The 25,106-nt window shown below is 41.7% G+C and overlaps 1 protein-coding gene across 1 annotated transcript in view; it reads left to right on the top strand.

Moving 5' to 3' along the window:
* The first annotated feature begins 6,618 nt into the window (after positions 1-6,618).
* Positions 6,619-25,106, top strand: part of COL21A1 (collagen type XXI alpha 1 chain) — a 117,379-nt gene continuing 98,891 nt past the window's right edge. Inside the window, exon 1 of the mRNA XM_072857814.1 lies at positions 6,619-6,676. The gene's annotated coding sequence lies outside the window, so the exon portion shown is untranslated. The remainder of the gene's footprint in view (positions 6,677-25,106) is intronic.

Below are 25,106 nucleotides of genomic sequence, written 5' to 3'. Positions count from 1 at the left end.
GAGCCAGCTAAGAAACAAATTTTCTCACTCATCTGGCCAGCGATATTTTTGTGAGATGTCTGCACCGTGAAGTCCTTCACTATTTTCTGCTTACATAGACAATCACTCATGTTTTGCCTCTGGGAAAAAAAAATTGCGTCCATGAAGTTTTCATGACAGTTTCTGCTCATTGCTTGCAACTCTTGATCATTGTTTTATGCACTGTGTACTCTTTCTTCACCAGGAGCCATTTACAAAATTACTTTTCACTCAGGCTTCAGAGTCTGTCTCTTAAGCTGGCTGTTACAGGAATTGTCCAAGCACCAAGCTGCCTTCCTGTGCATCCTGTCTTCTGCTTGCAGTAATGATGGCAAGCTAGGCAATTACTAAAGTTACAGCCCTTCCATATTGAGAATTGTCTGTAAATTAAGATTAAAAAGGACTAATATTTAAACACACTCCTTATACACAGAACTTTCTAAATGCTGCTTACAGCTTCAGTTCTTCTTGAATGTGCTAGATCAGAAATCCTAGGGTTTCCTGACTTACCTGTTTGGGGTTTTTTTTGTGCAGAAGTCACCAGCCATAACTGCTGTGAATGGCAAGGCAGTATTTTGAGGCAGGACTGAACTTTCTTCTTGCTCCCCTTATATCCAAAGCAACAACAGTGAAACCACTGCTAAAATGAAGTACTTCTCCATGGAGGTGCTTCCCTAGAATGATTCTTATATAACTTACAAGGTCAAAGTCAGATTTTGGGACCTGCATGTTATCGAGCTGCTGTAAGTTAATGATCACATCACAGAAAAAATCTTGGGTGTTAGCCAGTGCAAATATATTGGAAACAATTTTTGCCTACAGCACATCTAAATTCAGTCCTGAGCTTCAGCTGATCAATATGGATTATATTGATTCACAAGAGAATAAAATAGCTCATGGTGTGGTTTACAAGATGCCTGAGTTACAGGATAGCTGTTGAATCTGGAAGTTCCCCACCCCATGCACTAGAGCACTGGAGTCTGCTACGTGCAGCCTTCTATCTGTGATAAATCCTCCTTTTGTTCTTTTCTTCTTTTTTCTCATGGCAAATCAGAGTGATTTTATCTGGGAGAACTTTCTGTATGACCTGACTGTATGAAAACTATATATGTGGGATCAGATTCTGTATCCTGAGTCATGCCAAGTGTGGTACTCCAAAAAGGTCTCAAGGTGTAGATGAGCCTACTGAATTAATATAACACTATACAGTTAAAAGAGGGGAGCCTAGCTCTTATTTACTTTTTTTGTGTGAATAGAAATCTGTAAGGTTTATGTAAAATCTTGCAAGTCCAAGGAGTTAATTTTTTTCCAAGTTCAAAAGTTTCTGTGCACTTTAAATACTCTTGTCTTCTGTGTTAACTAGTTACTGAAAATCAAATGTACTACCCCATTTTTGGAAGACCTATTTCATCCATGAGGGCTATTCACACTATGTAACTCCATTCCAGATTTGTATTATTAAAGAAGGATAAAGACCTAGTCTAAATGTTCTTATGTGTATCTTGGAGAAGTCTCTCTCTCTTCAGTGTCTATGTAAAGTGACAGGGCTCCTAAAGTGGACACCCTGGTGTTTGTTTCCATTGCCCAGAGTGCCTACATTATCATCATTAAACTATGAAGAGCTATCACTTTAACTATGGAATACAACTTTCCAAACATCAAGCTTTTTTGAGCAATGGCTTAAATGACAGAGATTGTGGAAATTTCTGTTTTTCAAATCCTGGGTTCCAACTACTATTTTCCAGTTGTTTATTACTCGTGCATTAGCTCTAGTTTCTCTTTTCCCAGGCCCAGTCCCTGCTCTCATCATGATAATGCAGAAGTCATTTCAGAGTCTTGGCTATGCCAATATGGTAAACCAAAGTGTATTTATTGGAGAAGTGATGTAAAATACAAAAATGTTGGTATGCAATAAGGTTGTCAAACTTCTGTCCCTTAAAAAACAACCTGATCTTGCAGAGATGGTTTAAGAATGTGGTGTGGTTCCTGACAACAGAATTAAGTAAATGTCTTGCCTTGCTAGTTTTCTACAGCGTAAATTCTAAGTGGTGTGATTACTACAGCTCCTGTATTTATTAGGGTTTCATATACAGCTTAAAGTTGTTTAGAATGCACCCCTATTAGGGTGTGAGGTGTGATCCTGGTGTCCTAAACATAGCCTAAACTCTTACTAAATATTGCCATTCACAGGCAAGCATATGTTTATCAGAAGTGTAAGTACACTTTATGTATTAGGCATCTGCTGAGGTGAAAAGAAGTATTGCTGTTTACCAGGAGTGGGATTGGTCCCATGAAAATTAGCTACCATACACAGATGTAAATTGAGCTGGTTCAGCATCAACACTTATCTCTGAGCTTACTGGTTCTTGGCTGGCTTCCTCCTATTTATTGGCTGATTGCAGAGATGGCTAAAAGTAAAGAAATCATAGGCACAGAATTTCACTGAGACTTCAGGCCAGCCAAACCTGAAAACTAGAAATTATGTTTGAAGCTAGCAGAAAATATTCTTAAGCTTGAGTGTATAAGTAATATCAGCCTAGCTTTCTACAATACATTGAAATGTCACTATTTTACATGTGATCACTAGTAACAAATATGGAAGTTGATGTAAATCTCTCAAATTACATGACCTGAACCCTGTATTACATTGGAAATAATCAGAATATATGTGTTTTTTTAACCATTAGGTGGAACAGTTTATGAATTTAAAAGATGCTGTTTCATGACCAGTCTTTCATGCCCCACCACTTCATCCACTCCGTTTGTCCCACACCAAAGGGCATGGCAGAGGGCCCTGTGTTGCTGCTGCGAGGGAAGGAGAAGGGGAATTTGTGGCTGGTGAAATGGGTCTTGGGAGAATTGACCTTCATAGGATTTCTACAATGATGAGTCATGCTACCGCCATGACTCACATCCTGCAAACACTAATACACACCCCAATATGCACACCATGTAATTATTTTGAGTAAAGCTACTCAAAAGTGTGCAAGCCATTACAGAAGTAGACCTATGTAATAAAGAACTGTTTACTGATGTACATTTTATATTTTCCAAACATTTCTCTTCACTTAAGACAGCAAAGCTTTTTCCCTGTTTATTCTGTCCTTTAAAACTTCACTGAGGAAAAAATGGAAAAATTAGAATTTTTCTTGAGCAAGGAAGAATAAGGGCTGCAGAATGTGATTCCTATTCCAGGAGGAGGAAAACAGACATAGAAGATATAGGTTTTGAAAGGTACTTTTCTTAATCCCAGTCAGTAACGCTTGAATTTCCAATATATTTAGGTAATATGGATTTAGCTCAGTGTAACTCCTGAGAGTTTCCACAAGGAAACAGTTTTCTATCTACGTAGACTTGGCTAATGTAACTTGTTTGTAGAATAACCAGAAACTTCATTTGAAACCACAGAATCCTGAGAGAAAGAAAGACATCGAGAGCTTTCACAGTGTGGGAGGAGGATGACACAATTTCTGATTGCCTGAAGCAAGATGGGAATGTAGCAAAGACCTCAAAATGACTAATTTGGGTACAATTCATGCTTAGATTTTAGTCTGCATTTTCATTTCATTTCTCTTTCGCATGGCCCCACTGGGCACCATACTTTTTTTTATGCTTTACATAAGAATGTTATTTTTTTCCTCTCTTCAGACTCACCATCTAGGAAATAATATCAAATATTACTGGTAAGTAATCAGCTAAAAATTCACCATTTTCATAATTTAAGGGTAGGTGAGTAAACATCGTAAGGGCAAAACAGTGATCTACTGGGGACTGTGTTCACATTCACTTTTGTGCATCATTTCTTCTAACATGACCAGCCTAAGGGACAACAAGACTTACCTCCCTATCCTATTTTTTATGTAAGTTAAACAAAAAAAATATTAGTGAAGCCTGGGTGATCACCGGTGTATTTAAGTCATACAATAGCTAGTTGAGATTGAGACTGCTGCTTTATTACTGTAATTTTTCAGACTTAATTGTAGATTCTGTTAAAGGCAAAGTTTATACATATAGCATTATAATGTCTCTAAATTGAGTCCCAGGAAACAGATTTGTTAGAGAGAGCATCATCAAAACTTGCAAATGATTCCTGTTTAAGGAGTCACAATACATTGGCTATGAATGGTGGGAAATTGTTCATGCTGTTAATAGAAATATTCTCTTCATATAAACAATGGCCCAGAGGTTCTACACATTGAAAAATATTGATTCCATTATATTTAAGCCCTCTTAGAGCTGGCATTTGCTATTATGTTCTCTGTCCATGGTATAGTTAAAAGTTATTAATTTTTTTCTTCTTGAACTTTTTAAGCTAAAATAGATATTATCTACTCTATGACAGTTCATATGCAGAATCTCTTAAAAATCTCTCTTCTAGAGGCTCTTTTAAATAGGAAAAAAAAATATACACAAAATACACATATGTGCATGTCTTTAGGTATATATATACACATATATATGAATGAATTCACTGACAGCAATCAAACTGCATCATCACAAACTGAGATATACATTGCTTCATGGCTGAGCTGCTCAGTTTTCCAAATGTGTAGTCAGAGTGAGGATGGCAAACAAGGAATTGCTATCAAGGATCTTCCTTTCAGATGTTCCCAAACAGTGCCTTTATGGCATATGATTTAGACTGAAAAGCATCTTTTGATCCTTTGCTGTGTTCGGATAGGCAGACAACAGCAGGGTTGATTTTTTAAATTTCTTTCTTATTTGCACTTAACTGGAAAGGGATAGCTTGCTCTGTCAAGTGTGCAGATGTTTGCTTGAACTTTGTGTATGAGTGTGCAACACAAACACTTACTGCCTTGTTCATTCACAAAAATCTGCTGCTGTTCAGCGATCCTCAAAAGAGGCTACATGTTAAAGTGTATCGGGGTTATGTTTGAACCCAGATTTGTCTCCTGGCTGAATGAACTATGCAAACAGGAGCTTGTACACAGGCATGGCTATAAGGCAAGCCGGAAAGATGTGTGGGAAGAGAGAAGCTGAGGTCTCTTAGTAATGTGCACCCTGACTACAAAATAGATGAGCTAGTCATGGGTATGCTGTGCCCACAGTACAAAAAGCCCCCGATGTCTTGGAAAGCATGTTTAGCATCAAGAAGACAAGCTGGCCTCAGATCCTGAAAACGGCAGTGGCAGAGGGGGTGAGGACCTTGAGTACAAACAAGAGCAAGGAGCTTCTGGGACTGCTGGCATCCATAACCCACACTGCTTTCTAATTAAGGTGTCTGTTATGTCTGAGAGAACATGTATATTATTCACAGAGAACTAGTGGAGCTGCATTCCATTTCCTGCCTGCCAGCCTCAGACCCATGTTAGCCAGGCATCCAGTCTGATGAAAGCTGCCACGTCCATGTTATTTAATTAATGTTTTTCTCCATATGCAATCCTTCACAGGAGGACAGGGCCCATGTGGCACAGCTCTGAGGTTCCTCCAGGACCTTCACGGACATGTAGGGGGAGACATGAGGAACATCACCTAGGTACAACCTGTGAATAAAGAATTAGGAAATGGCCCCAGAGGTCTTAAATACTGCTTTGCCTGTGCCAGGTTTGCCACACCTCTCTCAAGTGTGGGGGGCTTCTTGAACTTTGTGTAAAGGCAGTGAAGGACACCAGCTCCTGGCTTTGGTAACACCTCTCCACATATGAAAATCATGTGCTCACTGTGGCTGGTCATCCACTTCCCGAAGGCAAAGTGTTCCCACCAGCCTGTCTCCTGGACACAGCAGTCACCAAGGCCAGGGCTCGCAAAATAGGGCTCACCAAGGCCAGGGCTCCTGTCCCTTCACCTGGAAAAAGAAGTGCCGGAAGATGGGCAGGAATTTATTCAAGGTGTCCATGCGGGCATTGCCTTTGCAGCTGCAGGATTAGATCTATTCCTCCATCACACCACCTTGCAGCATGTGTTGTCCCCAGCGGTGAGGGGGAAGGGAGGCAATTGGGCAACAAGTGCCACTAGTTTTGCATGGACAGAAAAGGGGCTTCTGCACCCGAGCTCTGGTACGGGTGGTGGTACCACGGCTGAAAGGGTTGTGTGGTGATTACTGGAGCTTTGTGGGACAGCTTCACTTCAGAAAGTGTGAAACCACACGTGCAACAGGAGCGCTGAGGGGCGTGGCCAAATCCTATCTCATCTTGCAGTAAGGTCCCCAAACCAAGTACTTCTGAAATGAGAGGTGCGTCATCACCAAGTTACTTCAAACTACCGGCCTGCCGCTCTTGTATCAAACAATTTGCTAATCCCAGATGCAGCCCGGGGTCGGGATGCTCTTCCAGACCGGGGAAAGCCTGTCCGACCCCTTACCGGGGGCCGGGTGGGATGGCGGGGGCGCGCATTGCGGGGCAGGGCTGCACAGGGGTGCAGGAGGGAGGCAGCAAAGCGGCGGGCTCGGCGCGGGTTCCGCGCTGGCCAGCGGCCGAGCCGGGGCCGTGCCAGGCCGCGGGGCCGGGCGGGGGGCAGCCGCCGCGGGGAGGCGGGCGGGGGGCGGTGCTGCCGGCGGGGCGGGATCCCGCGGGCGGCGCGGGGCCGGGGCCGCCGCCGCCGCCGCCGAGCGTGGGGCAGAGCCGGGCCGCAGCGAGCAGAGCCGTGCGGCAGGTGGGGCAGCGCGGCTGGCGGCGGGAGGGCGTGCGGCTGCCTGCAGGTCAGCGGGGGCTCCCCGGGCGGAGCGGGGGGAGAGGCGAGCTCCCTGCGGGCGCCTCACCGCCGCGGGGCTCCCCTCGCTCGGGCGGCGCGGCCGGAGGGGCAGCCGGGGTCGGGGGGCAGGCAGGTGCAGCCGTCGGGGCGGCGGGGCCCCAGCCCCGCAGGCGGGCTGCCCCCGCGGGAGCCGCGGCGCGGGGACGGTGGGCGGCAGAAAGCCGCGGGGCTGAGATAAGGAAACTTGTGCCTCCTTTTGAACAGGGAGCTGGGAGTGGACTGTGTCACTGGTGTGGTTTGGCAGTGCGGTTGCAGTGCGTGCAGGCAGATTGTACTAGCTTAAAATCCTCGCTCAGGTTGTTGGCGCGAGATGAAATCATTTGTATCACGTCATACGCGTCTGTGCCATACAGAAATCTGCTTTACGCTCGCACCAGGGGTGAAACGAGTTACTGACTTCGTGTACGTGCGCTTTAACTTCTTTGATAGTTTGTGGCATGGGAGTTCAGACGTTACGTAAATGGAGTAGAAGGGTGCGTAGTAACTGCAATTATCCTTGTTTCTGTACCTGGAAAGAAAAATCTGCTCTGTGAGCCACTTCTGATTACCACTATTGAGTTGTGTAATGCTTAGATGTACACGGTACTTACTGTGCGGGAAGGATCTGGTCTCCGATGCAAAGATTTCACAGGCTGGAAGACCAGTCCACTGGTTGATCCTGAGAATCTTCCAGCTTTCAGGCACCTGGGAAAGCCTTGTGGGTTTATTAGATTTACTTAGTGAACTTACGTGGGAGTTTTCCCCAAACCTTCTTGATTGTGGGAGCACTTATTATATGTCTCTCAAATATTTATTCAAATACATAACACTGAACTACAGAATGGGCACAGAATATTTATTTGATGAACTGTGAAAACTCTGCTAAGTATTTCCCTTAGGAAGTTCGTTTTTCAGCATGAAGACTCTGATAGGATACAGCATGTTAAAGATATGTGTGAAATGTGATGTGTAAGTACAAGGTCAGGTGAACTGGCAAAGCAGAGGTTCTGCAAAAGAAGGATTGGGGAGTTACAGCAGTCAGCAACAAAGCCACACATTGTTTTTATATGTGTGTGTAGATATTTAAATAAAAAAATCAAGACAAACATCATTCTGGGATGCATAACAGGAGTGTTGCAGATGTGTGATGGCACCTCATGGTAGTTGTGACTTCGGGGTCTGTGCCTGGTATCAGTACTGTATGGGATTTTGGACACCACAGTTCCACCAGTTAGGCAGGAGATGAGTAGCAAAGGTGATCAGAGATCTAGAAAACATAACCTATGAGAAAATAGTGGAAGAACTGGAATTTTACAGTCTAGGGAAGCAAAGACTGATGAGAGATGTGATAACAATCTTCAAATGTGTAATTGGTTGCTGCAGAGTGGTGGGAAATAAACTGTTCTCCACATCCAGTGGAGATGTAACAAGAACCAGCATGCTGAACTGCAGCAGGAGAGATTAGGTGAAATGGTAGGGAAAGTGCTGTCTAATTGTACAGGTAATTGAGCATTGGATTGTCCAGGTAGGGTGTGGAATCTTCTTCACTGGAGCTTTTTAAGATCAGATCTAACAAACATTTACCAGAAATTCTTAAGGCAAGGGTGACCGTGCCTGCTGGTTGGGAGAGATGATACATGATCTCTCCAGCTCTCTTACAGGCTTGCGGGGTGCAGAGGCTACCAGGAGGCTAGCCTGCGAACTCACACTCTTGGTGATGATCATGCATATCAAAGAGGCAGCTTTGTAAGGTAAACACGGCTCAGTAATCCATTTATAATATTTCACTCACATACCCAACTTTTATACTAGATTTTGTGATTCTTCATCCTTCTGCTCTAACTGCATTTACAGGTGAAGTCTAAGAGCAGTGGTGGATGATCTGCTGAAGAACATCACATCTTGGTTTGGCACCATCACAACGAGTAAATTGGCTTATTGGTAAATGTTAGGAGATTTGAGCTCAGTTTCAAAGTACAATTCTGTAAACTATCGCATTGCTCCCTCCAGGTCCTCAGTAGCACAAGTGTGTCTCAGGCAGTCCATGAGGCAAAACTTAACTCCTTTGGTTTAGTTTATCTCTATCTTGGCTGTGATCATAATCTTTGAAATTACTTGCATTATAGTTCAGTTCTTAAACATACTTTGAAAAGTGTAGTTTGTCCTACTGGATTAAGCAAGGTGATTTGTTATTATTTTGTGTCCCTGTGTTCTTTAGAGAGGCACTGAATAAAGCTGATTCAATCTTTCCAGTGTCTCTTTATAAGACAGGCCTTTTTAATGCTCTTAGTCATTTGTATTATTAAGATGTCTTTGTTTCTGCCTTTTTTCTCTTCTTTGAGCTGTCATGACCAGAGCTGAGCCCAGTAACGCCGCTGAAGACATGCTGTTCATGCGGCGCCCTCTGCTCTTTCCTCCTCTGCTGCTTCTCTTGCTTCCCATCACACCCGCGGCAGCACGGCAGTCTAGAGTGCTTGAAGAAATCAAAATGCACCTTATTAAATGCCTTGTCTTGCATTTAGCTCTTCTGATGTCAGTTTGTTGCCCTGTACGCTGTTGGAGTTTCTCTGAATCATGTGAAAGGATGCATTTTGTCAGGGCACAGCGGCAGGTGCTCCCCATGGAGGGTCCGTCAGGGCAGGGCCTGGCAGCCAGGGCCCGTCCCACCGCCCCAGCCCCGAGCAGGGAAGCCGGGGGCACCGGGGCAGCCCCAGTCCTGGGCATCGGGCACATCCTTGGGGACAGGCCGAGGCCTGGCTGGGATGTGGGCCCACGGGTAGGCCCGGCTTGGCGGGGCCCATGGCTGGGCAGGGCAGGGCTGCAGGGAACTGGAGGCTGGCCCTGCTGTGGCATTGCTGGGGCAGGGGCTGATGGCCCTGGGGGGCTGAAATGGGGTCCTGGGCTGTGGGAAGAGGCCACTAAAGGCCTGTTGGTGCCGTGAGGGCCCTGACAAATTTCAAAGCGTCACTGATCCAGATTTTGTGTTGAAAATGTGTGAAATCTGCCCATTAGCACAGTAGCGGGTATCTGAAGTGTCCGAAGATGTGGGTTTTAGGAAGGGTGAGCCTACAGAGACTGGGAGGCAAACTTTGCCATCTGTCCCAGGGTGACAGTCACAAGGAGATTGCTGGAGAGTTTGTCTCCCTCAGTTACACAAAACAGCAAGGTCTCTAGAAGAGTTTTTTGCAATAGAGATGTGTGGTTCAGCACCCCGTCCTTCTGCAGCACGTCCTTGGCTTGCCTGTGCTGGAGCGTGTAGGAGCGGAGGGTTTGATGCCCTCTGTGCATCCTCTGCCAGGAGAACCCAGTGCACCTCCTGGAGCTCCAGCAGTGACTGCGCACAGATCTCTGCATGGGACCTGGCTCTGTCAGCCAGGGTCTGTGTGTAAGTAGCCAACTCTACTAGTCTGGAGTAAAATTTAGGGGTAAGCAGAATATAGTTAAGGAGGTTGCTACACTATGGCAATACATATTGCTTTGTTAAATAAAAAAAAAAAAAAATCAAGGCTTGGCATTTCTTCCCTGCTTTTGCCCATGAAAATAGGCTGAGCCCTGCAAGGCTTCTGTGTTACTTCATTTAGAACTGGACCGGCTGTGGAAAAAAGCAATATACGGTAGAAGAAAACTTAGACCCATGGGGGCATAGAGAAAATGGCTTGAGAGGCTTTTTCCCTCTCTCTAGTTTCCATGGTACTGGGGTACTGTGAGACTTACAAAAGAAACTTTTCTAAGTTACCATTAATCTGCACAGACATTGTTTTAAAGCGATGCTGATTGATTTAGCCTTCCAGGGTAGATGTCAGGCACACTATTCGTGATTAACAGCAGATAGAAACCAGGGAGATGAGCAGTGTTGATCATACTGAATAATATTATGAATGGAAATAAGAGTACAAAGTAAATACATGTCAACCTTTTGGAATTTTGTGTGATTTATATTGTTTCAATGTTGGATTGAGTAATTGATCTTTTTATCAGTGTGTTTTATGCTGTAATAAACCAGGATTTAAATAGTGAGAAGTTAATAGCTGCTCTAAGTAAAACACACAGGCACTGGAATGAGACACATTCTCTATAACCAAGAACATGCAAAAATTGCAGGGAAGTTTGTTTGAACTTGATGTGGTGAAAAATAAAACTATCATTCATGCCAGTGAGAGATTTAAATTTTTCCTTGAATTCTCTGTCAGTTCAAAGTAAGCCTGTTAAGAGTACTGCATTAGCCCATAGGAAATCTGAATTTCTGCCTTGTATATTAGTACTTTAAGGCCTCTTCATAATTCAGACTTTTATATTCCAAGATTTTTCTCTCTCCCATGATTAGTTCCAGTAGCTTGCTCTGAAGCTCTGGTTTGAGGCATGAGACGCTGAACTAATAACAACGAGAGGCTGGAGGCTTCCTAGCAGTGTAGACAGAAACAAGTACTGATGTGGCAAAATGAGTGGGTTCTGGAGATTGCGGGGGGAAGACAAGGAGGGGCTGGGATCAGTTGCAGCTCTTCTGGGGCAGGAGGGGTTGAGAAGTGGCTGTAAGGGCCACCTGCCTTTGGCTGTGGGGCTAGGGCCGGGGTTCTTCTGGGGACTGACACGGGGACAGAGGTATGAGGGGCTCAGGGCATTTTTAGGACAGGGAGGGTTTGGGGGAGCTTTGTGACAGCAGCATCTCTCTTATTCCCTCACACTTTTTATCCAGACCAGCTCTCCTCATTGTCTTCTCCACTGTCCCATGTTCAGGCTGCCTCTTATCACCTCTGCAGCCATCCATTTTTTCTCAAGCTAACAGTTTCTTTTCCCTCTTCGTTGGCCCCTGCCAACTCTTCTCCCCCTCCCAGGCTTTGGGAAAAGGGCTAAGGGTCTCGGTGTCGCTTGTTCTGGCTGTTGGGAAGGTGATAAAGGGAGGTATAAAGAGAGATAAGGGGTCTGTGCAGAGCTGAAGACAGCACTTCAGTGACCTTGAAAAGCAAGGTTTGCTTCTCTTGCAGTCCTGCGTGACGTGAGAGAGATGTACAGCAGAGGGGTATGGCAGGTCCTGCTGTACACTCATCTCTGTCCTTAGAGGTGCTGGCAGAAGTACTGTGTAAGGAGGTACTAATCAACAGTTTGGGATGTAGCTCTGCCATCCCCATCTTCTTTGGCATAGGTAAAATCTGCTGGTAGAAGTGGACTACTTGCTTACAAGTGTGCAGGTTTGTGTGTGGGTGTAAAAGACCTTGAGCAAAGAAGTGATTGTTGTATGTTTTAATTGGGAAGTTAAGATTATCTGGGAGGGCTCTAAATGTGTCTGTCTGGACATGGCATATCCACGGCTGAAGCAGCTCTAGCATGCTGTGTATTTGCTGATGTGGCAAAACTTGTAGGATTTTTGAGAAGATTTTAGCTGTGGAACATGCTAGAAAAGTGTCTTTATCCAAGCTGTCTTTGAAAGGGAGAAATTGAGTTGTTGGAATGAAGAGTGTCCCAACTTCTGTGGTTGGAGTGTACATTAACACTGATATTTGGTTAGCTCAGAACATTTTTGTATTTTTTAAACACCATTTACTCTACCCAAAGCTCTGTATTTTTTTGTATTTAGTCCAACTTATCAAATGTACAATATTGATTTGCATTATCCAAACTGTCAATTCTTTTCCACTTTCTTTTGTGTAAAATCTTCAGAGCCCTGGTGATGATAAAACATGTTCTAACTTGCCTGAACTCATTTATATCCTGCATCAACAGAAAGTGGAAAAAAAATGGCTGAGCTCTAGTTTGAGATTAAGCCAACAATTTTTAAAGCATGCCAGCTTGTATTTTCCAGAATATTTTATAACAATCTGTACTTTCTTCATTAAGTAGAGTTAATGATTTCCAAAAGTTTTCTTTTTAGTCAAAGCTGTTGCAGCATAGAAAAATGAGCCCAAATAAGGTGATTTGAAGACACATAAGAGAAGAGCACTGCAGTTGGTATAACAGCAGGAATACGTCTAGGCTCAGCCTTTAACAGACACTTGGAAAGTCTTTGTTGTCAAGAGTACCTTGTGCTTCTTTTGATCTCAGGAGGTAATTCCAATTCTCACCCCCTTATGAGTTCCCTAATTCCACAATAGCTTGTAGTATCTTATGTGGGGAGGTCAAGATAACATTACATAGTTGTATCAACAGTACAATCTATTAAAATACCAGATTATTGAGTTCAGTTTAAAATCTTGTGGTATAACCCTTGCTTCACTAAAGCATGCAAAACTGTGTAAACTTTTGCCAAGCTAGCAGGGAAGCTGCCAGGGAGGGACCACACGGTCCCATGATGAGCTTTCTAGACTATCAGAGTAATGCGTACATTTGAGAGAAGATGTATGAAGTGGTACTTTAAGTGTCTGTTATCTTTTCCTGATAACAGACACTTAAAAGGTTCAAATTATAGGTGCAATTAGAAAAGTACCTACTGCCTTCAGCATCTCTAAATGTAATAATTTCTTTTTCTTAGTCTTTTAACCATCTGGGATCTCCTGGGTGGCTCTCTTGGAGCTCTGGCCCAGACAGACTCCATTAGACAGAGATTTAAGCAAGGCTGTTTAAATAAATGTCTCTTCCTTTAATTGCAGCTCTCTTTGACCAGATCAGCATGTTCCTACTTATTTGCACTTGGGATCTGACCCTGGTTTCCTACTATTTCCCCTTTACTCATTGCAAGTAGAGAAGATAGAATAATGTTCCCAGTTAAATAAAAAGGCAGAGGAAAAAATAAACACTGTAAGCGTAGCTGCAGTGTCCTATGTGGAGAAGAGGAGGCAGGCACATCTGTGCAATAACTTTGGGTGGGTGAATTATGCAGAATATGACTTCAATATAGAAGAAGCAGGAGTTGGGCCGTTGCTGGACTGTTAGGGTCGTGAATTCATTCCTTTCTCAGCAGTGGGAAATGTGTCAAAACAAAAAAGCACTCTGTGGGAAGTGGCTCTCTGAGATTAGACTTTGTGCCCAAGTCAAAAACTCAGGGGAAAGTTATGTAATGCTGAACTTCCATTTAGTCGGAGGATTGATTGCTTATGGGAGGTGGACACGGGAATCTCCAGCTCTTAAAATCTTGGCCTTGATAGCACAGGACTGAAAGATAAAGTAGATCACTCCTAGCAGAATATAAGCTGAACTGAATGTCAGTGTCTTGGTAAGGAACTGTGTGCCCTCCTTTTCCCAGTAGAATGGTATCTGCCTAGTTACTGCATTTTGTTTAAAAGGTTTAATTAGGAGGGTTTAATTAATTAGGAGGGAGCAGAACTGGGTGGGCGAAAGTGAGAGACCTTTTGAGATATACCATGAGATTCACTATCAACTCATGAGATAGAACAGTGGGGAGAAGTACAGCCAAGAACATTGGAGCTATGTAAAGAGTGGAGCCCTTTACTTCATGACAACTTAAAGGAAACTTCAGGTGGAAATGCAAAAATAAAAGGTGTTAGTATGTCGAGGGGAATTTTCAGAGACAAACCCCCTAATTATCTTACTTACTGAAAGGAAACTGAAACTCTCACCTACTGAAAAGAAGTCCTCTTTGTCCTTCATAAACTCTGTCACTTGCAGAGAAAGTGAGGATCAAATGGCAACCCTAAGCAAACCAACCAAATAAATTAAATGGCCTTTTGAATAGCTCTAGCTGGAAGTTGAGAGAAAAAGAAGAATGGGGAAATAATGGCAATTAAGAGACCTGGATGAGATTTTTCCTATCCCTGAAAAGCAAAATTGAGAATCCTTCAGGTCCTATGTAGAATAGCACAAATCATGAGAAATCACTGATGATAAAATGTATCTAAATGCTGGCAATACATTAAACTGTGAAAGATATACTCTTGCAGTATAATAGAAGATAAAGTGATAAAGGAGTGTTTTGCTTTTTTACTACTATGGAAAAGAATGAGGGGTGGGGAAGAGGAGAAAGATTTGCTGAATAGGAATAACAGTGATTTTTTTTAAGGTCCTAGACAATGGAGTTTTATGTTTGTTATTCCCTGATGAATTTGCAATGAAGAGAAAGGAATGTAATTGTATGCCCCTGTGATTAAGTCCATTTGCTGTGCAAAGAGGCCCACATGCTCATGGTGTGCTCATGACTCAGCTGAAACGAACATTGACAACTTTTGCCAAAAAGGGGAGGAAAGCCAGGATGCAGAGGATTTCATTAAGGAGCTCAAAAAGAGGACAGCTGCACCTAATTTTCAGAAGCACATAGTTGTCTTTGAGGAAGCCAAGCAGTACCAAGAAAAAAGCTCAATTTTTATTTCCTAAAGAGTAAAGGCATTCCATTTTTTTTATCTCTTGTTTTCTTTTCCAATATGGGTTTAAATAAGGTATCTGCCCTCAGAAGAGGTGTTTCTAGCACAGAAGAATTTCTTCTTTGTATATGCATAAGTATACCTACTCATGCTAAGTACTCGCTATAGGTAATCAGTAGGTCATGGCTTGGTGGTACCTGACAGTAGCAAGAAAAAGGCATTCAACAAAACCATCGTGGAGCTGTCCAATACAGAGCAAAACTTTTACACATTTCCTTTGTAAAAGTTTCGGTGCTTTGCAGAAGACCTGATTCTCTCTGCTCCTCAACACTTGACCACATGCAGTTTTGGATCCGTTTCCTGGTTCACTCTATCTGATTTTTAGAGCTGGGGTAATATATGTCTTCTGCTCCTGCAGAATTATTTATAGGATGCCTTTGGAAAGTTGGGCAACTGCAGGCAATGAAATCTTGCTCAGAAATCAAAGTGATTATGAAAATTCTTTTATACGGTGTTTTCATCCTGAAAACTCCGCTGCACTAACACCAAAATAGAACTCGAGCACAGATGATTGATACGTGAAGTAAATACATAATAACTTTAAATCATTAACCTATGTTCTTGTTTGAATAAACAGGAGGCAGCCTTTCTCTGCTGAAAATGAATAGGCCAAGATGTAGAGAATATTTTTGATACCATGGAAAACAGTCATAATTATTATGAAATAATCCTATTGTCTTTTGTGACATAGGCATTTTACCGCCTTTTTCCTGAAGTGGTTATTTTCTGGTCTCGTTTGCTTATACATTTTCACTGGTTGATATTGTAAATCTATTTTCGTTGTCATGGAAGCATGTTTTATAATATGGCCGAAAAAGAATTGACTTTCTGTGTTCGTGTCTGTGCTTTTTTCACCTTTAATACTATCTGAGCATCAATAACCATGTATCTAGATACAGAGTTCATCTTTAACAAGTTCATTCCAAAACATACGTGACAGCATTTGATTTTAAAGATCTAAAATGTAAAGCAATGCTTATGGATTATGACGTAGCTGGTAGTTATTATGGCTAAATTGTAGCTAAATTCTGTTACTTGCAAATTGAATGTGAATCTGATGAATTATACAGCCCATATAGGAACAGAGAATATAATCACACATCTTGGAATAAGGCTTTGAAGCAAGAAAATCCATTTTAGTTAAACAGTGGATCAATTTCTTACAGTTTAAATAAGAGAACAGTGTAAGTTATTATACACACCATCTTTGGATGTTGATACTATACCCCAGAGATTCCTCTGATGAGACTTTTTTTTGAAGGAGATGACATTTTTATACAAAGACATTCTGAAGTGGTAAATAAACATATGAAATGAATTAGCTTATTGTGTGGAGTATCTGGAATTCACAGACCACTTATATAACTATTGTGGTCTTAAAGTACCTGCAAATACCACCATTGTTGCACTGGCAAATATAACTTCTATAAAATGTGCCTGAACATATTAAGTTAGTATTCTCAAAGTATTCAATATTTCAGTAGTTTCGTATTTTATAAATATAGTATCAAAATTGGGGTGATAGAATTTCAAAGAATACTTCTTGAATTGTGGTTGTTTCTCTTACATGAAAAGCAATGTTAGGTGGAGGTTAGAGCATGGCATATCATTCTGTAACTGGAAATAGAATAGCCGTTATTTAAAGTTTCAAGCTATACTTGAATGTGTATGCTTATTTATTTTGATGACTTCCTGACTTGTTTTGTTTGGAGGCCCAGTCCTACAGACAATGCTGTGTTTATTTAGGCCTGAATGCAACAAATTGCAGTCCAGGTGCAGATTTTATGAACCATTGAGATTGCTATTAATTTATTTTGGGCTTTTTTTTTTTGAGTGGAAACAGCAGTCTACCCGGTCATTTTAAGTTGAAGGAGTGACACTGTGTACAATGATTGGTTTTGTTTAAACCCACAGGTGCTAGTTTTACAACTTGCAGGTAAATGCTATATTTATTTTACATTTTTATTTTATAGTTTACATATTTTTTATACTTCATAGAATGTAGACTATAATGTACTTTACTATATAAAAATACAGTGAACTTTACTGAAAAGGAATTTGTCCATCTCTCCATTAGTATTAAATTCTGTTCAGTTCTGTCAGGTAATATGACTATTGGCTTGTGCTAATGAATGAACCATTAATGAATGGACCATCAAAATCTGTATAGAACTGAAACCAGTGAAGTGCTTTGGGTGAGTGGTTACAAATTTCTAAAAACTGGTCTTACTTGTGGGCAGACAGTGAGGAGCATAGTGATGCAGCTGAAGTTAAATGAGGGATATTTGCCAAATCACAGTAAAGAAACTTGATTTTCAGGTTTCCATGGGACATATGGGAACACAGAAAAACTGGAAGAATTAACCTGAGGAAAGAGACACCACTGAAGTCAGGATTTCTGGGAATACAGTTTCAACAAACAGCACCTAAGTTAAATTTTGCATCTCTGTTTCCAAGTGCAGAATCTACTGCAGAGCATCTGCGTTCTGCATTACTAGTACGTTCTGGCTTTCTTAGAAAGGGCTACCCTCAGGTACAGAAATGAGTCTTGATTATATCATTCCTCAAAGGCCTGAGGACTTTGGTATGTAACTTCTACTTTAGATGCCTAGGTCCGACATTTAAATGCCATAGAAACTCTTGCTTCTGCTCAACCCCAGGGGTAACTGAAGTCATTATGCCTGCATTTCTGTCAATAAAAATTCCTACACACCTGTATGTGTGATGGTAGGCATGCCTAGAACTGTGTGGGACAGTAGGTACCTAGCACAAGCCTGATTCCTAGAAAGATTTACAAAGTAGAAATTCCTCTGTCTCACCTGTGGATCCTGATGACATGTTTTTGGAACAAGCTCCATGAAAAGCAGTATTTTTTACTCTTTATGTCATGTGGTTAGAGCATTAGTCCAAAAAGAAGACCGAGGTTTAGTTCCTTCCTCAATGTGAAGCAGTTTGAACCGCTTACCTTACATTTCTGGTAAATGTTTAAATGGTGAGCTTCTGGATAGAGGTGGAATGGGATAGGAGAATTATGAGGTGTGGTGTAACTATGGGTGGTATTATGTGTTTCAAGCCCTTTTTTGCCAGCACTGCAGAGAGCCATAAATATAGGTATCATGTTTTCAGTTTCTAAAGTGATCCTTGTGGCATAACTGACCTTCACCAACACTAGAAATCTCTGATTCGTTTTGGGTGGTAGGCCTCCCAAAGCAAGCCGCATCACTCAGGAAGCATTTGTTGTTTACACTGGACCAAAGTGAGATGTGTATGTGTCAACTGTGGTAGAGATTATGCTTCTTAACTAGATAAAGAGGAAAGCTATGTGAAAAGTCCGATTTAATCAATCAAGGATAATGGCAAACATTGTGTGTGTGTTGCTGTATTAGAAACAAAGCTGCAAAATGAAAGCACTCAAATGCATTGTTCATACTGCTTTGAGCAATAGCACACCTAGGAGCTTCTTTAGGATTTTCCTATTCAAGATGTCTCTGAGCAGAGCTGAAGAAGTGTCTCTCTGACACTCACTCAGTGATGCTCCGTAGCACCGGTGGACAAGACTTGCCCAGCAAAGGCTGTGCCTGACTCCAGACTACCCTTCACCACCAGGAGGTTGCCTTCTGGTACAGAGGTTTCAACACCTATTAGTCATACTGTATTCTTACCTCTTACCTTAGTAGAGGACTGAAATATAGAAATAAAGCTTTAACGCATTTTTGAACCTGTCCTTTTTAATTCATGTTAATTACGTCTACTAAAACTTTGTCTATAAAGCAAAGTTCCTAGGCAGGGAACATCACATAAAAGGGAATATGTTTTGAAAGTCTTCAGCTGGATCCATTTTGATCTCTCTTTGTGTATGTTGTCTAACACAAGTTATTTATTGCTATATGTTGGATAAGTTGGGTACAGAACTTTTTTTTTTTTCTTGTTCCATGTTTGTTTAATGGTTGTTCGTGCTGCTGGCTTACTATATTTTTGACAGTTTCTGAATCTCACAATTTAAAAGCTAATAGATATTTTCTAATAACACTCTAGAAATGAACATGCATCTTGTGCATCATGGAGAGCAAATATAAACCAAATGATTTATGTTGGTGCTCCATAGCATAAATGCAGGCACTGAACTCCGACGAATCTGGAGGTTTTGGTTTGTACCATGACAGGCACTAGCAGCACCTCATTTTGTAAGTAACTACTCTGCACCAAGTATTTAAAAATTAACTGGAGCAAAAAATGTAAAAACCTGGTATTATTACCTCTAGCATCTTTTACGTTCTGGTGATAAATGGTCAAACTCTTAGGAATGCTTACAGAAGGTTAACGATTGGATATAATTAAAAAGGATCACTCCCAAAAGGGAGGCTGCAGAACACCATGGTTTGAAGAATCTATGCTAGTAATGCTTTTAAACCATGGCTTTTCATTTACTGAAAGAAATACAAATTGGAACTGACATTTAACAGATTAATTTATCTCCACAAGCCTTCTTTATAAGAAGTCACTAAGACTACATGCATGGTGCTTCTGTCCAGCTGTATAATCCTTAGCTTCAAGTGCCAGAATAAACCCTGGAAACACTGTGTTTGCTCTGAAACACTGTAAGTGATGCTCAAGATTTTGTGTTTTTGGGAACACAGAATATATTAGAGTTCTCTCTTGTATATAAATTCAGCTTTTTAAAACAAACAAACAAACCCCAAATCTACCCATTTTTCTAAGAGCACCAGTTTGACATTTAAAAATAAAAGCCCATCTCAACTTGAATAACTCTGGAATATGCCTGAAAATGCATCTGGCATCTTTAGAAATGTCAAATTTCTGGCACGAATAATAACTTACTGTATTCCTTTCACTTTTTTTGAAAACCACATATTAAAATTTATGAAAATATAAAATCTGCTTTTTTAATTTGTGGGATTTCTTTGAAAGGTAAGTTATACACCTGTTTATCCAAGAAAGCATGACCTGTACTTTGTTCAGGCCTGTCTGATACCATCAATATACAAGGTAAGCAACTTGTCATAGGTCCTAGCAAGTCTGCCATGTTGTTTTATTCTTTCTTTTGCAACCTACGTTGGTGACAGTAGACATTTCTTAGTGGACTCTATGGAAAATAAGTTACACATGTTTTGTATGTTTTGAGGTATGGGAACTACTTTGGAAAATTCATCTGTGCTTTTGAAAGAAAAAATGTTGCCTAAAATGCTCTGACCTCTAATGGCCATTTAATTCACCTGTTGCTAATTTAAGTCAAGTTGGCTGATTCAGAAATGTGATACTCCTGAATTATTAACAAATTGTAGGCCCCTTAATGTAAAAAAGAAACAAGGGGCAGAACTGTTTCCTCTCTTCTCTTGAACAGAAAAGTTGCAAGTGGAATGGCTTGAAGGAGGCAGAATGGGAAAGTCTTCAGCTACTTACTGTATGGGCTATAATATTGTAAAAGATATAATCTGTCAGAGTAGTCTGAGGTAGCATGCTTTTTATGCTAAATAATGTGTAATTATTGCTCAAAAGAGAGGAAAAAAGTGCCTTATTTCTTCTGGTTCCCTGGTGGAAACCTAAGAGGTGTGTGGGTGATGAGTGCTTATGACTGTTTGGGATCACTGCTGAGTGTAGTAGCAAATCTCATCCCTGGGGCCCAGGTGACTTGCTGACCCGTATGTTGAAGATTTCTTCATAGACATAGAGTGGGAGGAAAGAATTTGCCTTCTTCCCATGTGCTGTAACCTGGCAAGATGGAACAGGATGCTGCCCTCTACCCCCACTCCATCCTTGCAGTGCCAGCTTGCGGGGAATTGTCTGCAATGGCTGAGGAATAATTTTCTGCGGTTTTGAACATTGAGATTTCTGAGAATTTGCAAGTGTATAACAGACTCGCATGGCCCCGACTGTTGTAACTGTTGTAAAAACAAACACCTCTCAGACCTGAGGGTAGTTCTCATGGTATCCTAGAGATTTGGAGTTGTACTCCTATCGTACTATTAACTCCTGATTAGTGAATGTCTGAAGATTAAACAAGTGGCCAATAGCACAGATTATCTGGAGTGAGAGAAAAGAAAAAGCAAAGATATTGGAGGTAAATGGTTATAGCAGTATTACAGGGTTCAGGGACTTTTCCATAGGGAGAGATGAGATGGCACTTATGGTTCGGCTACTTTAGTAGCGGGAGAATCACTGCCCAGCATCACCAAGGGTATGGCTCATCATAAAACAAGAATGTGATAGCTAGGCAGTTACGGTACAGATACGGAGCTATGTATCCAATGACGAAGTATGACGTGAAAATTCAAGCACACAAAGACATGTAGGGAACATTTTTAACATGTTAATACAAACACTGACCCCTAAACAACAAAAGAGAAGAGCTGGAGTTACTCATGAAAGGGGGAAAGCCACCAATACTTGATAAAGAATCACAGGCAATAAAAGGCCACTTTGAAAGTTGAAAGCTGAAGAGCTGATGGATGTCTGCTACAAAGGCTCCTACTGCCTCTGACCACAAGATGAATTCCTTCTTGAGCACCTCTGAGGTGTCATAATAATAAAAAAAAATACTATTTTGTCATTGCTGACTTCAAACTGGAAGATGTTTGGCAGACATCTCACATGCGGGAGTATGGCTGCATATTCTGTGCATGTGATGGGGGAGATGTGGAGTAGCTGCTGGGGGTACTCTGAATACCCAAAGTGTGGGGTGTACTCTGAATACACAAACTTTGCCCTCTGGTTACTCAGCTGTCTGCTGGTCTTGTTGCCAAAAGGAGAGGTCAAGATACGAGGGGTGGCAGTGGCCGCCCCTGAAGCCCCATTCTGCCCTCCGGGGCAGCAGGAGGGCAGGGCTGTCTGAGCCTGCTTTCCTCACCCTGTCCCCCCTCTTCCTCCTGTCTGCTCTTCATCACACTCTCTTACCTTCATAGGCCCTGTTCTGCAACAGACTAGCTCAGAAAAGCAAATGGCTTGGAGGAGGGTGACGTGCCTGAAGGACGGCGGCCGTGCCCCTCGGGGGCAAGTGCCCGGGAAATTGTGCTCTGACGAGTGAGAAGGAGGGGTACTGGAAAGGAACTGCAGAGATACAGAAACATGGAGGTCGGAAGGGACCTCCTGGGATCAGCCAGTCCAGCCTCTGCTCAAAGCAGACCCAGTTAGTGTAGGCTGGCTAGGGTCTTGTTCAGTCCAGGTTTGAAGAACAGCAAAGGTGGGGATTTTGCTACCTCTTCTAGTGTCCGGCCGTCTTCCTGGTAGAAAATATTTCCCTTACATTGAGTTGGCATTTCCTCTGTTCCCACGTGTGCCCATTTCCCCTCATCCTTCCACTGTATGGCTGTGGGGAGAGTCTGCCTCCATCTCCTCTACCCCTTCCCTCTAGGTAGGTGCAGACAGCACTGAGATCCCCCACAGCTTTCTCTGCACTTAGGTAGGGAGGTTGGGGATGGGGGAGAGAGGAAGAGACCCCGATTTTACTCCTGTCTCCCACTTAGTCTCCCACAGCCCCAGAACAGTATTGACCAGGACTGCATGCAGCTTCCCCATCCTCACTCCCCACGCCCCAGGAGTCAGACAGAGTCCTCCCAGGAATCTGACCTTCCTCTTGGTTCTCTCTTAGTGACTTGTAGCAATGCTGCACCCCCACCCCCCACCACCCCGGAGCTAAATTGCTTCAGCAAAGGCCATTCTTTAAATAATTATGAACAGGTTCATTAGCAGACACAGAGGGATACCTACGAACAGTAGTGCTTCTGAGATCATCCTGAATAATCATTGTCATCAGTTTATTCTTTATAGGTTACTTCAGAGAAGATTTTTTTTTTTTTGGTGTCACTATTCAGTCGATAATCACCTCAATATGCACGGTTGCTCCAGGGCTGGGACAAAATAGACCGGTATGGTTGGATGTGTGAAGTACAAGGCTTTTGAGTAGAAACAGGGAATTAATCTGGGATCTTACAATAACAAGCATGCTAAAATATTGTGCCCTGTTCTGTGTCCACACCTCAAAAACATTATGTCAGAAGTAGAGTTCAAAGGAAAGTAACAAAAAGGAGAAGGGATTTGGAAAACAAGTATAGCAGCATGAATCTTACGAGAGTCAAGTTGTTTAGTATATGAAGGACAGGACTGAGTGGTGGCTTGGACTGTGCTTATATATAGATAGAAAGGAGTTGGGGGGACGTTTCAGTTTCGCTGAGAAAGTAATAGGCAGAACTAGTGGCTGGAAATTCAAACAAATTCATCTTTGAAATAAGATGCAATTTCTTAAGAGTGGGGCTGATTAAACAGTGGAAAAGTTTTAAGGGGGTTGGGGAGAGAAGGGATGCGCTCGAGTCGTTAAAACAAGATTAGATATTTTTCTTAAAAATGCAGTTTAATCCAGTTTCTTGTAAACGATCTATAGCTTATGCATACAGGGGTCAAACTAGATGACAAAAATATCCTGAATGATCCTTTCTCTTCCCAGGATCATGCATAATAGCTTTGGCAAAGTAGAAGAACTTTCACTTAACTGTATGGATGTTGAAATGGCATTTCTCTTCTAAATGTGTGTGCTTTCATGTACAACTTAAAACAGCTCAGATGCCCATCTGGGGGATTGGGAAATACCGGTGTTTCTCCTATGTCAGAAAGTGCTTTACAAGATCCAGGGTGAGGTTTGTATGGTATCTGCTGGCTTACTTCATATTTTTTCTTAATGCTATTTACCTGTGTGAAACAAAGCTGAAAGCAGAGGAATACACAGGAATTCTCTGGGGAGGCACCAGAGACACAGGCTGTGTAGTGCTGGATGGCCCTGGCCTTCTCCCTGGTCTGCACCTTTGCAAAACCTTCTTTGTGTGATTTGTCCATTCATTAGTTACTCAAATCTGCAGCTGCTGCGTCCTTAGTTGCTTGGTGGACTGAAGGAAAAATATATGGTAGGGATCAGAAAGGAGTTTTATACTTTATGAATGTAATAAAAATAATTGTCTTCATATAACAGGCTGTAAGAGTCATCACATTGCAAAGAAAGTGAGCTTGAATACTTGCTGGAACATCTTTAGTCTTCTTGTAGGTGAAAAGCAGCTAAGCGTGTAAATTTTGCATGGTTTTAATTTTTGCGTGGGATCATACCGTATCTGGAACTGCGAGTGTTTCTCAAAGTACCAAATTTTGCATATACTTGAGACAGCAAGTATATGTTTTCCCCTTGTGCATGAATGTGCTAAATTTCTGTTTTCTTCCCTCAAAAAACTGTTTAAAATACTAAGGGTCTGATTTAGCTCCACTGAAGACAACTGGAGTTCTTTCAAAGTTTTCACTAGTTCAGGTCCTAAATTCCTCTAGAATTTCTACTATTTCCATTCCTTCAGCAATCACAGCCTACTTTGAATGACTTGTCAATATTTTCAATAAAAACAAGACTAAGCAAAAAACCCCTGTCATTTTAAAAACATAGAATTGGAAAACGTAAAATTCTTTTTTGTCTGTTTACCTCATATGGCTCTTCTTGGTTTGATGTCAGTGAGTTTATATATCATTGTCAAAATGACAGTGAGTTTATATATCATTGTCAATGTCAAATATAATCAAATGTGTTAAAGGCCAGTCTACTTCATGATACCTTTATATGTAGTCTAAAGGCTGTTGTACTAAGTTAAATGGAATAAACATCCATTCATTCTGTAGTGTAAAACAATAAAATCAAGTTTTGAAGCTTGAACAGAGACTTTAACCAGCTTTTCCCATGGCTATGGATTGCTACTTTAAAAAAAAAAAAAGGATTAATCTGTTTTGCCTTCCATTAAATGTTTCTGGAAATGAGGGAATAAGAGGGAGGACAGTTAAAGAATTGGAAAGGACTAAGCTTTCAAATACAGTTTTGAAACCTTCAGCTAAAGCAGGGGTCCGTGTCATCATTCTTATCCCCTCCAGCATTTGACAGTACTTAAATTAACACTGAGAATAGCATTAAGTATGATTTGTGGAAAAAGACAATGAATAACACTAATGGGCTTGGTCCGTTGTGCTTGATGCTGGAATCCAAACCTGTCTGAGGGATAAACAAGATGAATAGAAAAAAAAGATAGGAAGATGGAAAATATAACTTCTGTTTCT

The sequence above is a fragment of the Ciconia boyciana genome, chromosome 3 (assembly GCF_034638445.1).
Source record: "Ciconia boyciana chromosome 3, ASM3463844v1, whole genome shotgun sequence".
Lineage (NCBI taxonomy): Eukaryota > Metazoa > Chordata > Aves > Ciconiiformes > Ciconiidae > Ciconia > Ciconia boyciana.
The sequence above is the reverse complement of the archived record's forward strand: the minus strand, read 5'-3'. Positions and strand labels throughout refer to the sequence as shown.